A 9,341-nucleotide genomic window follows, 5' to 3' on the forward strand; every position below is an offset into this window, starting at 1 on the left:
GATCGTCTCGCTCACGGTCCCGATTTGTGTACTGTACCCTCAGTGATGCAGCACAGACTGCGCCCCCCACCCCAAAATAAAATGCTCGGCACGAAACGTAGTAGCAACTACCCGCCTCACCGCTCTAGTTAGAGACCACAACGAAGCGGCAGCAAACAGGCGGCCATGCGAGCAAGCAAACTTGTCAGAATAAACGTTCAATTTGCGCGGCCGCCCCATGCCCAATGAAAAGCGACCGGAAGTGACGGCCGACGCTGTATTATCACTACGGCGTGCGGCAGGACGGGAAGGCGGAAGCTGCGCCATCATGCTCGGTTTCGCGTGCGTTCGCATCGCGCGCTGTGCGAAATAATTTTAAACGTGTGATTAGTTTCGCGCGCGGGGTAGAAAAAGATGTGGCCCTTGCTTTGTGTATTACTCGTGCCCCACTTCAAAGCAAAGCGTTCGTACGCACTGGAAGATGGATCCACGAAGGCTGAAACGAGAAGTTGTAACGTGCCCGGTCGGTAGTACTGGCATGACGGACATTTTCAGGCAAGTGCCCGTTTATTTGGTATTTGTTTTGTTCGCTTTAGAAATATCTCACTGTGATCTCGTAGCATAATTCATAATTCGCTAATGTAAGAGCAAGAGCAGCTGCACTCCTACTAGGGCAAGTGAACTACCTCGATCGCGTCCCGTTTGACTAATGTTTGTCAAATCTACATCGGGCGTGGCGCGCCTGCATAGTTACGCTTTGTTTCTCAGCGCTTGAGCGTTCATTGATGTGATTCTCTTGTGCGTTCCGCGCGGCTGCTTGTAATACGGTCGTTCGCACTTCAGTTAAATGTGGTCGACCACTTTTGCGTCGCGTAGAAAAAGCACGACTGGCTTTGCCACCTTTCGAAAGAACCGGCGCGGTATTCGTTCTCCCTGATGCGGTCGCGTGCTGCTGTTGCTGCTTGCCGGACGCCTTCAGCATTTTTTCGGCTCGCTTTGTCTGCGCGTGTGCGCGTGCTCGCGCTCGGCTCGATTTGTGTGTGCGTGCGTGCGAGTGTGCGCTCAGCTCAGCTCGCTTTGTGTGTGTGTGCGTGCGTGCGTGCGCTCGGCTCAGCTCGCTCTGTGTGTGTGTGCGTGCGTGCGCTCGGCTCGCTGTGTGTGCGTGTGCGCGCGTGCGTGCGCGCGCGCGTACAGTACATGCCGGTTTGTATGGGCCGGCGTGTTCGCGCGTGTCTAGTGCGTACGTGTTTTGTGAGTGTGTTGTCTGTGGGTCGCTGTGTGTGCGTGCACGTGTTAGCGTGTCTGCCTGCATGCATGTATGTGTACTTGTTTGTGTGCATCAATGTGCGCGTGCGCGCTTTTGTGTCTGCGCTTTGTGAGTGCGTATACTTGTGTGTGCGTGTGAGTGCGTTTTGTGTGCGTGCGTATGTATTGCATGAGGCCGGTAGTTTTACTCGCAATAAAACTCTTCCGATTTGGTGCAGCGAGTGTTCCCGCCTGAAAACCGAGTTTGGTTTCAAGCCACTCTGGACAACTGCTCTATGAGGCGCCGTTTCTCGGGAGCACCAGTGGGAACGCGCCAGGTATACGCTTCGTCCTTTTTCCTCCCATGCCCTGATGAATCGATATCCTTGATTGTTATTGTGAAAGGAACATTACATCCAGATCATAAATAAATGATTAAGAAATCTGGTAGTGTGTTTCGCCATTACACTAGTTCCGATCTTAAAGACGTGGATTTCTCATTAGCCCACATTTCTTTTTGATGCAGACAACCGCTGAAATTGTTAGTGGCAGGTTATTCGAGATGTTCTACGTATATAGCAATTGTCTTCAGGAGCTTGAATGAATTTTGAAAATTTGAAGTGTTGTGCGTTAGAGGTATCATACACAAGCTTTAGGTCTCCGGGTAGTTTGCATGCCTTTCGAGAGCTGTCACCTATAGCCCTATTGAAATTCGTAACTACAGTTTGGAGCACTGGGGAAGCTAGAAGGCTTGTCCTGGCTCTAGAGAAAGTGTTTAATCTGGAGGTGTAGGTTGAGGAGTTTGGGGTTGGTAACACAAAGGATTTTTTATGCCTTAGCAGTAGGAGTGACACAGGATAAAAAAAAATGTATGTGTGTCAAGCGTAGGAAGCTGCTCATGTGGTAGAGGCATGTGTGTGCGTGTATGTGTGCGCGCCCATGCATGCGTGCGTGTGTGTGAATTCGCTCCTCAAAAGGGAGTATGTGTGTAAGTGAGCTACTTCATTGCTGGTCTGTTTGCCAAGAATTGGCAAGAAAACACAATAATCAATTTAACTTGAAATAATAAACTTCAAAGCATACTGACGACAGCAGCATATGAGCATACAAGCATGCAGCTGTGTGACAATCTTAATGCATGACTGCAACATCTGGAAGGAGGCTTGCTTCTTCTTCAGTTAGCAGCACAAAGTCCATATTATTGGCTTTTCTTGTGCAAACCAAAACGAGGCTCATTGCCAATGATCTTGTCTTTTGCTCTAATAGCATTTGTTTATCTTGTACTTAGAGCGTCGTTTCTCGCAGGTCGTGCAGATGGCAGGAGCAATTTCATAATGCCCAGCCTTGGCGCCCCCCATCAAGAGCAAGCCACTTGCGTTCGCCTTCAGACAGATGGTTAATGTCTTCTTGAAAGCGGTTGAGAAGACAACATTGTAAGTAGATATAGTTGTGTAGTGTAATATAATAAGTCAAGTTATAATTTAAAATTCAGGCTCCTTGGCCGCCTAAGCTTGATATGATGTGCAGTTGTCTGTGGTTGTAAATATTGCCGATGTTACAGTGCATACTGCAGGTATGACTGCTGATCCAAAGTATACATTTGCATTTTCTTGATGGTCTTTCATAATGAGGATTTTCTTTGTGCAAGAATATTCACAGAATGCCGGGGCATTGTAGCATCATATTCTTTATTGTGCATTCATTGCTAATTTCGTATGACCTTCCTGCTACCAATTTATTTGCAGGAAAGGAATATTTGTTTACTCTCTGCAATGAGCTTGTTATTTGCTCATTGCATTACACTCTTCTACCTTTAATTTATTCCCATATAATTATCAATACCTTAAAAGTTCAGCTGTTTCTATTTTGAATACAATATCAAAATGTACCGGATTGAAAACTAGACTGCAAGGGATTTGAAGAAATTAGAAGAAACCAGGACCTCTCGGGAGCGTAAAAAAAACGTTTCCGCAGGTAGTGTTCCTAATTGTACTGAGCTAGCTGCTCATGAAAATTGCAAGCATATTTCATTTCACACAGTTTTGCAGGATATAGCAGGCCTATCATAGTCTCTAAGCACAACCTTACCTCATTTGCATCATGAAAATGTCTCATGCTTAATTTGGGACAAGTTTTGAAAAATGAATGTTTCATAATTTTGAAACTACACAAAGTATTGGTTGAGGCTAGACAGTTTTCAAACAACTTGGCCATGTTGAACCTAGCCATTACAGGACGGAAAAAAAAATATGCACAGGAGCACTCATTCAATGAAATGCGATGCTTGTGGTCATTTTCCACATGGCAAAATGTACTTTTAAGCGAGAGAGGGCAGGTAGCCAATATACAACCATTGTGACTCATGCGGGTAGTAGCAACACAGGATGAGAAATGGTTGTGTCTCTGAGGTTCATTGAATATGTGAAAACTTATATACAGTACTCCCCCCCCCCCCTCCCTATGAGGGGTAACCGTGCAATATGTTTTGGGCAAGAAAGATGATTGCTCTAGGAGACAAGAAATTTCAGGCTCTAGTTGAGAGGCTACAGAAAGAAGGACCATGTAAATAGTCACAGATTAACATAAACTGCGTTGGAGGGGCATCACAATTTAGAGCTTGAAGTGGGAGCATGAGGAAGGATCATAAGTTTAAATAAGGGAATACTACTTGTCAGTGCATTGTGAAGCTAACCCATTGAAAGAAAAATAGTTGACAACGCATGCGAAATTCTTACTAAATTAGTAAATAAGAAATACACGATAAATTTTAGGATGCAGAAAGTGTCTAATAAACTGCATTGGAGAGTTGGATATTGTTGGGCTGGATGCATGTGTTGCAGGGCAAATGAGAATGCCAGTGGGGATTCCCTCATTTTCATTTTGTGTGCACTCTCTGGAAAACAGTACTCTTTGTCTCCTAGTGTAATAATGCTGTGTAAAAGCAGTCATATTTTAATGCCTTGTGCATTTCACTCTTAATGTGCCATATCCCGTAAGCTTCTCACCTGCAGTACTTATAAAGTGTAATGCAGATATATTGCAGATTTCATAATGTCAATTTTGTATTAAGGTCACATACACACTCTTGGACAAATGTCTGTGTTGAGAGATGTCATTGGTAGTCTTTAAATTTTATTCACTCTTATTTTCTATGGTGAAAAGGCTACTGTAAATTTATATGTTTTTGCTGCTGTATGTGCCTTGTGTTCACAATGACATAGTGGTTTAGCATTCACAGTAACATGCAATTCCTTAATTTGCAAAATAGAAACTTCTCCTACCTTTCAATTGTCTTGCCCAGTTACCTGAGCGGTGCATTCTGCCCAGTCACATTAATTAAGTTTGTTACTTTGAGGAGCTTGTTGCTTTATCAAATTTTCCGCAAAGTACATGTGTAATTGCACGGACTGAATTCTCATGATTCTCTTCTTATTTTGCTAATGCAGGATGCAAGATTCCAGCAATGCCATGCGCTGCGTTGGTCAAGATGCTCAGAGAATGGAGTCCCTGCACCTCGTGGTTAACCGTGAACATTTCTTTTTCTTTTGGAAAGCTAAAGGTCATTTGCTGCATCACTTGCATTTTTGCAGCTCGGATGTGTACTATATTTTTCTAATTTTGAATCAATATTGGCTGTTCAGTATAAAAAATGACGTACAGCGTGAAGGAAGACTGCGAGAGACACACTCCACTGACTTGCAACAATATTTTATTGCGTTGCCACATTGTGTGTGTATACACAGGAGGAGTCATGCGCAGAAGATGAAAGCCAGTCACAAGGGGTCTTCTAACAGCAAGTCATTGTAAAAAGAACATGGTCACTTGAAAAAAAAACATCACAATTTCTATCTGTTTAGATACAAAATTTCACTAGGGGTCAGCGTGATAGAGGGGGCACTAACGCACACACTACCCAGTTTTCTGGTGAAATCAGCTTCGATAATTTACCGGGTGAGCTGTGTCTTGCTAGAACTTCCGTATCTTCAAAGAGGGGCATGCAACCGCAGTCCCGGCAATGAATGCCCAAGTGGCCTTGAACAGTGTTATTGACGTTGTTATAGTGCTCTCTTAAACGATCATTTAGGCGCCTGCCTGTCTGTCCAATATATTTACTGCCTCAAAATGGGAATTTGGGAAACCACATTCGTTGCACACATCGCAAAACGTTTTCTGTGCCCGGCAGAGCAACAACTCTGACGCGATTTAGGTGCGTTTACACGCTTACAGAGCCTTGCCAGCTTTTCCTGGGCTGAGAAAAGGACTGTGATTCCTGCAGCTTCCCCAATCTTATTTAGCCTATGGGAGACATCATGAACATAAAATAGCACTGCAAACCTGTCTTTCAACCGGCTGGTTCCTTGACCGAGCATGCTCATCATGTTTTGTGCACTTCAGAAGCTGTTCCGCTATGGCTGAAATTAAGGCCAAAGGGTAGCCAACCCAAGAAAGGCAATCAACCTGTGCAGCAACACTATGTTGCATCTCGTGTGAGCAAGATTTATTGAGGCTGTTAAGGAGGCAAAGCTTTACAATATCTCATTTGACTTTGTTGGACAAACAGGCAGGCGCCAAAACAATCATTTAGGAGAGCACGATAACAACGTCCATAACACTGTTCAAGCCACTTCGGCATCCATTGCTGGGACTGCGGCTGCGTGCCCCTCTTTGAAGGTACGGAAGCTTTGCGAGACACAGGTCATCCGGGTAACTATAGAAGCAGATTCCACTAGAAAAGCGGTTAGTGTGTGCGTTAGTGACCCCTCTATCATGCTGACCCCTAGTGTAGTCTTGTATCTCAACAGATGGAAATTCTAATGTTTATTTTTTTCAAAGGACGATGTTCTTAGTACAGTCACTTGCTGTTAGACACCCCTTGTGACTCATATTCTGCGCATGCCCGCTTTTGTACATATACCCATGATGTGGCAACGTAATAAAATATTGTTGGAAGTCAGCGCAGTCTGTCATCTCTCGCAGTTATTGTCATTCAAGCTGTACGTAATTTTATCTCATTATTTGCAAACTATCCCAAGAAACTACCCTTGTTCAGTATAATTATGATGTTTGATACGACCATTTGCTGGCAAATGTTAACAGTGTGATATTTAACTTGAACTTTTGCATGAATGCCTATGCCTGTGTTCTTTTAGTAACCAGAGTATGGCTAATTTATTAAACCATATTTGCTAATGTGCATGCTCACATGCTACAGCACGCCTTAATCTTGAATTACTGCATCCAAGTGCAAATAATTTAGAAATTTACTATGTATTTTAAAACACTGTCCACATTTTGTGCTCAGCAAAATCGTTTAATCAACAGTGGTTTGTTTTTATCAGGTCTCCTACTGCACTTTGCACCCAGGCACTAGTAGATGTGGAATATGCACTCTTGATTTATAGTAAGAAAAGAACCTATTTTCAAACTACATATTGTATATGTACCAGTGCCTTCGAGTTACAAAACAAAAATTTATAGAAACTGGTATTGTAGTTAGAAAAACCGCTACACAGCACCTTTAGCCCAGAGAACTCTCGTTTCACAAAAGAGGACAAACTATGTAGGCACTAAAAAATTCTACGTATTTTTGTGCTCAAGTAATCTTGTTGGAAATAGAAAATTAGCAATAAGGCTCCTGGCTTAAACCTCACATAAAGCATGTCTATGCTTGGAAAGTATTGTTTCAGTCTGAAAAATGTTGGCCAGTTCTGCGTTACATCGACTTTCCAAACTTTTCCTAATGCTTTGCGATTACATTAGTGTACAAAATAACAGGTGTCTTTCTTGTGCGTTTGCTCTGCATTTCAATTGCTTCCCTAATTCACCTTTGCAATATGCCTTTTTTTTAAAGCATCAAAACTTGAATTTTCGTTCACTGGAGCCTAATACTAAAAATTTATTACTTTATGTGGCCCAAAACACGGCGAATCAACCCAGGCTATTTCAGTGCCGCTATACATAGTTTCTTCTCTAATAACAGATTTGATCAATACATATATTTAGATACCTTTGTGGGAAATGTACATGTTCTTGTACTTACCGATGTGTTTGGTGATTGTGCATGTTTATATTTCATGTGATATATGTATATGTTGTACTCTGTATTGCAGCATGCAATAAATATATTTGCATTTTCTTGAAAATGCAGCATATATATTACCAGTCTGTGTTGCATGTTATTTGGATATGGAAATCATGATAACCTTGGTGTTGATATACATGCTCAAAAGTGTCAAGTTTGCTAGCTTGTATTTGTGCAGCGAAGACAGGTTTTGCAATATACACCATGAATTACTAATATGTAATGTGATCCACACTTATAGGTGTTGTGTATGCCCATCGAAGCTTTAAGGCCGGCTGTTCGACGGTGCGTTTGGTAGCCGAACTTGAACCTTCTGGCACACGCAATAGTTGTGCGTGGATCGCTGTACATAGTAGTAATTGAAGGCGTGTACTGCCGAACCTGCCTTCCATACACGCTAGAGATAAAAGGATGTACACCCTTCCAACACCCACACAGATGGGTGTTAATTTGGACGAGCACCGTTACACCCTAAATTTATTTTGCTGGACACCCTTCCTCTAGGGTGCTATAATGGCACCCCAACTGTAGGGTGTAGGCAACAGCACCCTTAGGGTGTTCGTCTGGCGACAAACTGATTTACACCCTTAAGGGTGTTAAAATGTTTAGTGTGTGTACCGCACGATAACTTTCAAAATAGAACCCGCAGAAGCGGGCGAATTCACCTCCGTGCTAGATCTAGCTTTAACGCGACCGATAGGCGAGAACACAGCGGGCGCGAAGCTCTCACCACATGCCGCACTATGCCCTTTTCGCAGATCGCTTTCAAGATAGGTGTACGCGCGTCTGTTTTCAAAGCGAAGTAAACGGCAAGAACATAGCGCGTGAAGTTTTGAGGCGTGGGCACAATCTGTCCGCATTGCAGTTCACTTTCAAGATACGGTTCGCGTGGCCGTGCCACAAGCAGACGCCGCCGGAGAACGGTTCGACGCGGATGAGTGAAGCGCTAAAGAGCGATAACGGCTCCAAAAATTGGAGGACGCTTAAGCTTCGCCTTCAAGAGTGGGACGCGACAGCGTTCCCGTCGACCCGCCAAGGGGTATAAGACAATGCGCTACGGCACAGCGATCACTTACGATGCGCCCCGCATCGGACTTAAGGCCCGTTTATAGTCCGACGTTATCGGCGCGCGGGCGAGCGTCGTTCGCGGTCAGTCACGCTACGTCGGTTGCGCTGCGCCAGCCGAGATGCCATCCCCTCTATACTTCAACGCGCGCGCCGTAGGCTGCTATCTTCGGCGCATGCGCAGAAGGTTCGATAAGTCGCGCGCCGTCCGCAAAACCCGTCTGCGGAGTTGTGTTGGCGCCTTTTTCTTCGCGCGCAATGCATTGTGGGTCGACGCAGTCGGCGGCGCCGGCGTGCGAATGGAGCAGGAGCCAAATCTGCGCCGGGCCCGTCGGGGCGCGCTGGCAGCCGCCGGTTACGTCGGCGCTGCAGTGCGTCGGACTGCAGAAGGAGTTGTTTTCGCCAACGTAACGTAGCGTGCGCGAGCGCGCGCGCGCGCGCGCGTTACGTCGGACTATAAACGGCCCTTTAAGGCCCGTTTATAGTCCGACGTTATCGGCGCGCGGGCGAGCGTCGTTCGCGGTCAGTCACGCTACGTCGGTTGCGCTGCGCCAGCCGAGATGCCATCCCCTGTATACTTCAACGCGCGCGCCGTAGGCTGCTATCTTCGGAGCATGCGCAGAAGGTTCGCCAAGTCGCGCGCCGTCCGCAAAAGCCGTCTGCGGAGTTGTGTTGGCGCCTTTTTGTTCGCGCGCAATGCATTGTGGGTCGACGCAGTCGGCGGTGCCGGCGTGCGAATGGAGCAGGAGCCAAATCTGCGCCGGGCACGTCGGGGCGCCCTGGCAGCCGCCGGTTACGTCGGCGCTGCAGTGCGTCGGACTATAGAAGGAGTTGTTTTCGCCAACGTAACGTAGCGTGCGCGAGCGCGCGCGCGCGCGCGTTACGTCGGACTATAAACGGCCCTTTAGCGCCCACCTATCACGCGGTGAGCGTCGAGCAACGCAGCGTTCGGCGCGGCAACGAAACGTAC

General features: G+C 45.8%; 1 long non-coding RNA gene across 1 annotated transcript; it reads left to right on the forward strand.

Annotated features, from left to right (window-relative positions):
* The first annotated feature begins 317 nt into the window (after positions 1 to 317).
* On the forward strand, positions 318 to 5,222 carry LOC139048454 (uncharacterized). The gene is made up of 3 exons (XR_011507714.1): positions 318 to 1,562; positions 2,530 to 2,657; positions 4,671 to 5,222. It is a non-coding gene; the product is annotated as an uncharacterized lncRNA (long non-coding RNA).
* Positions 5,223 to 9,341: the final 4,119 nt, after the last annotated feature.

This window comes from Dermacentor albipictus, chromosome 8, assembly GCF_038994185.2.
Source record: "Dermacentor albipictus isolate Rhodes 1998 colony chromosome 8, USDA_Dalb.pri_finalv2, whole genome shotgun sequence".
Lineage (NCBI taxonomy): Eukaryota > Metazoa > Arthropoda > Arachnida > Ixodida > Ixodidae > Dermacentor > Dermacentor albipictus.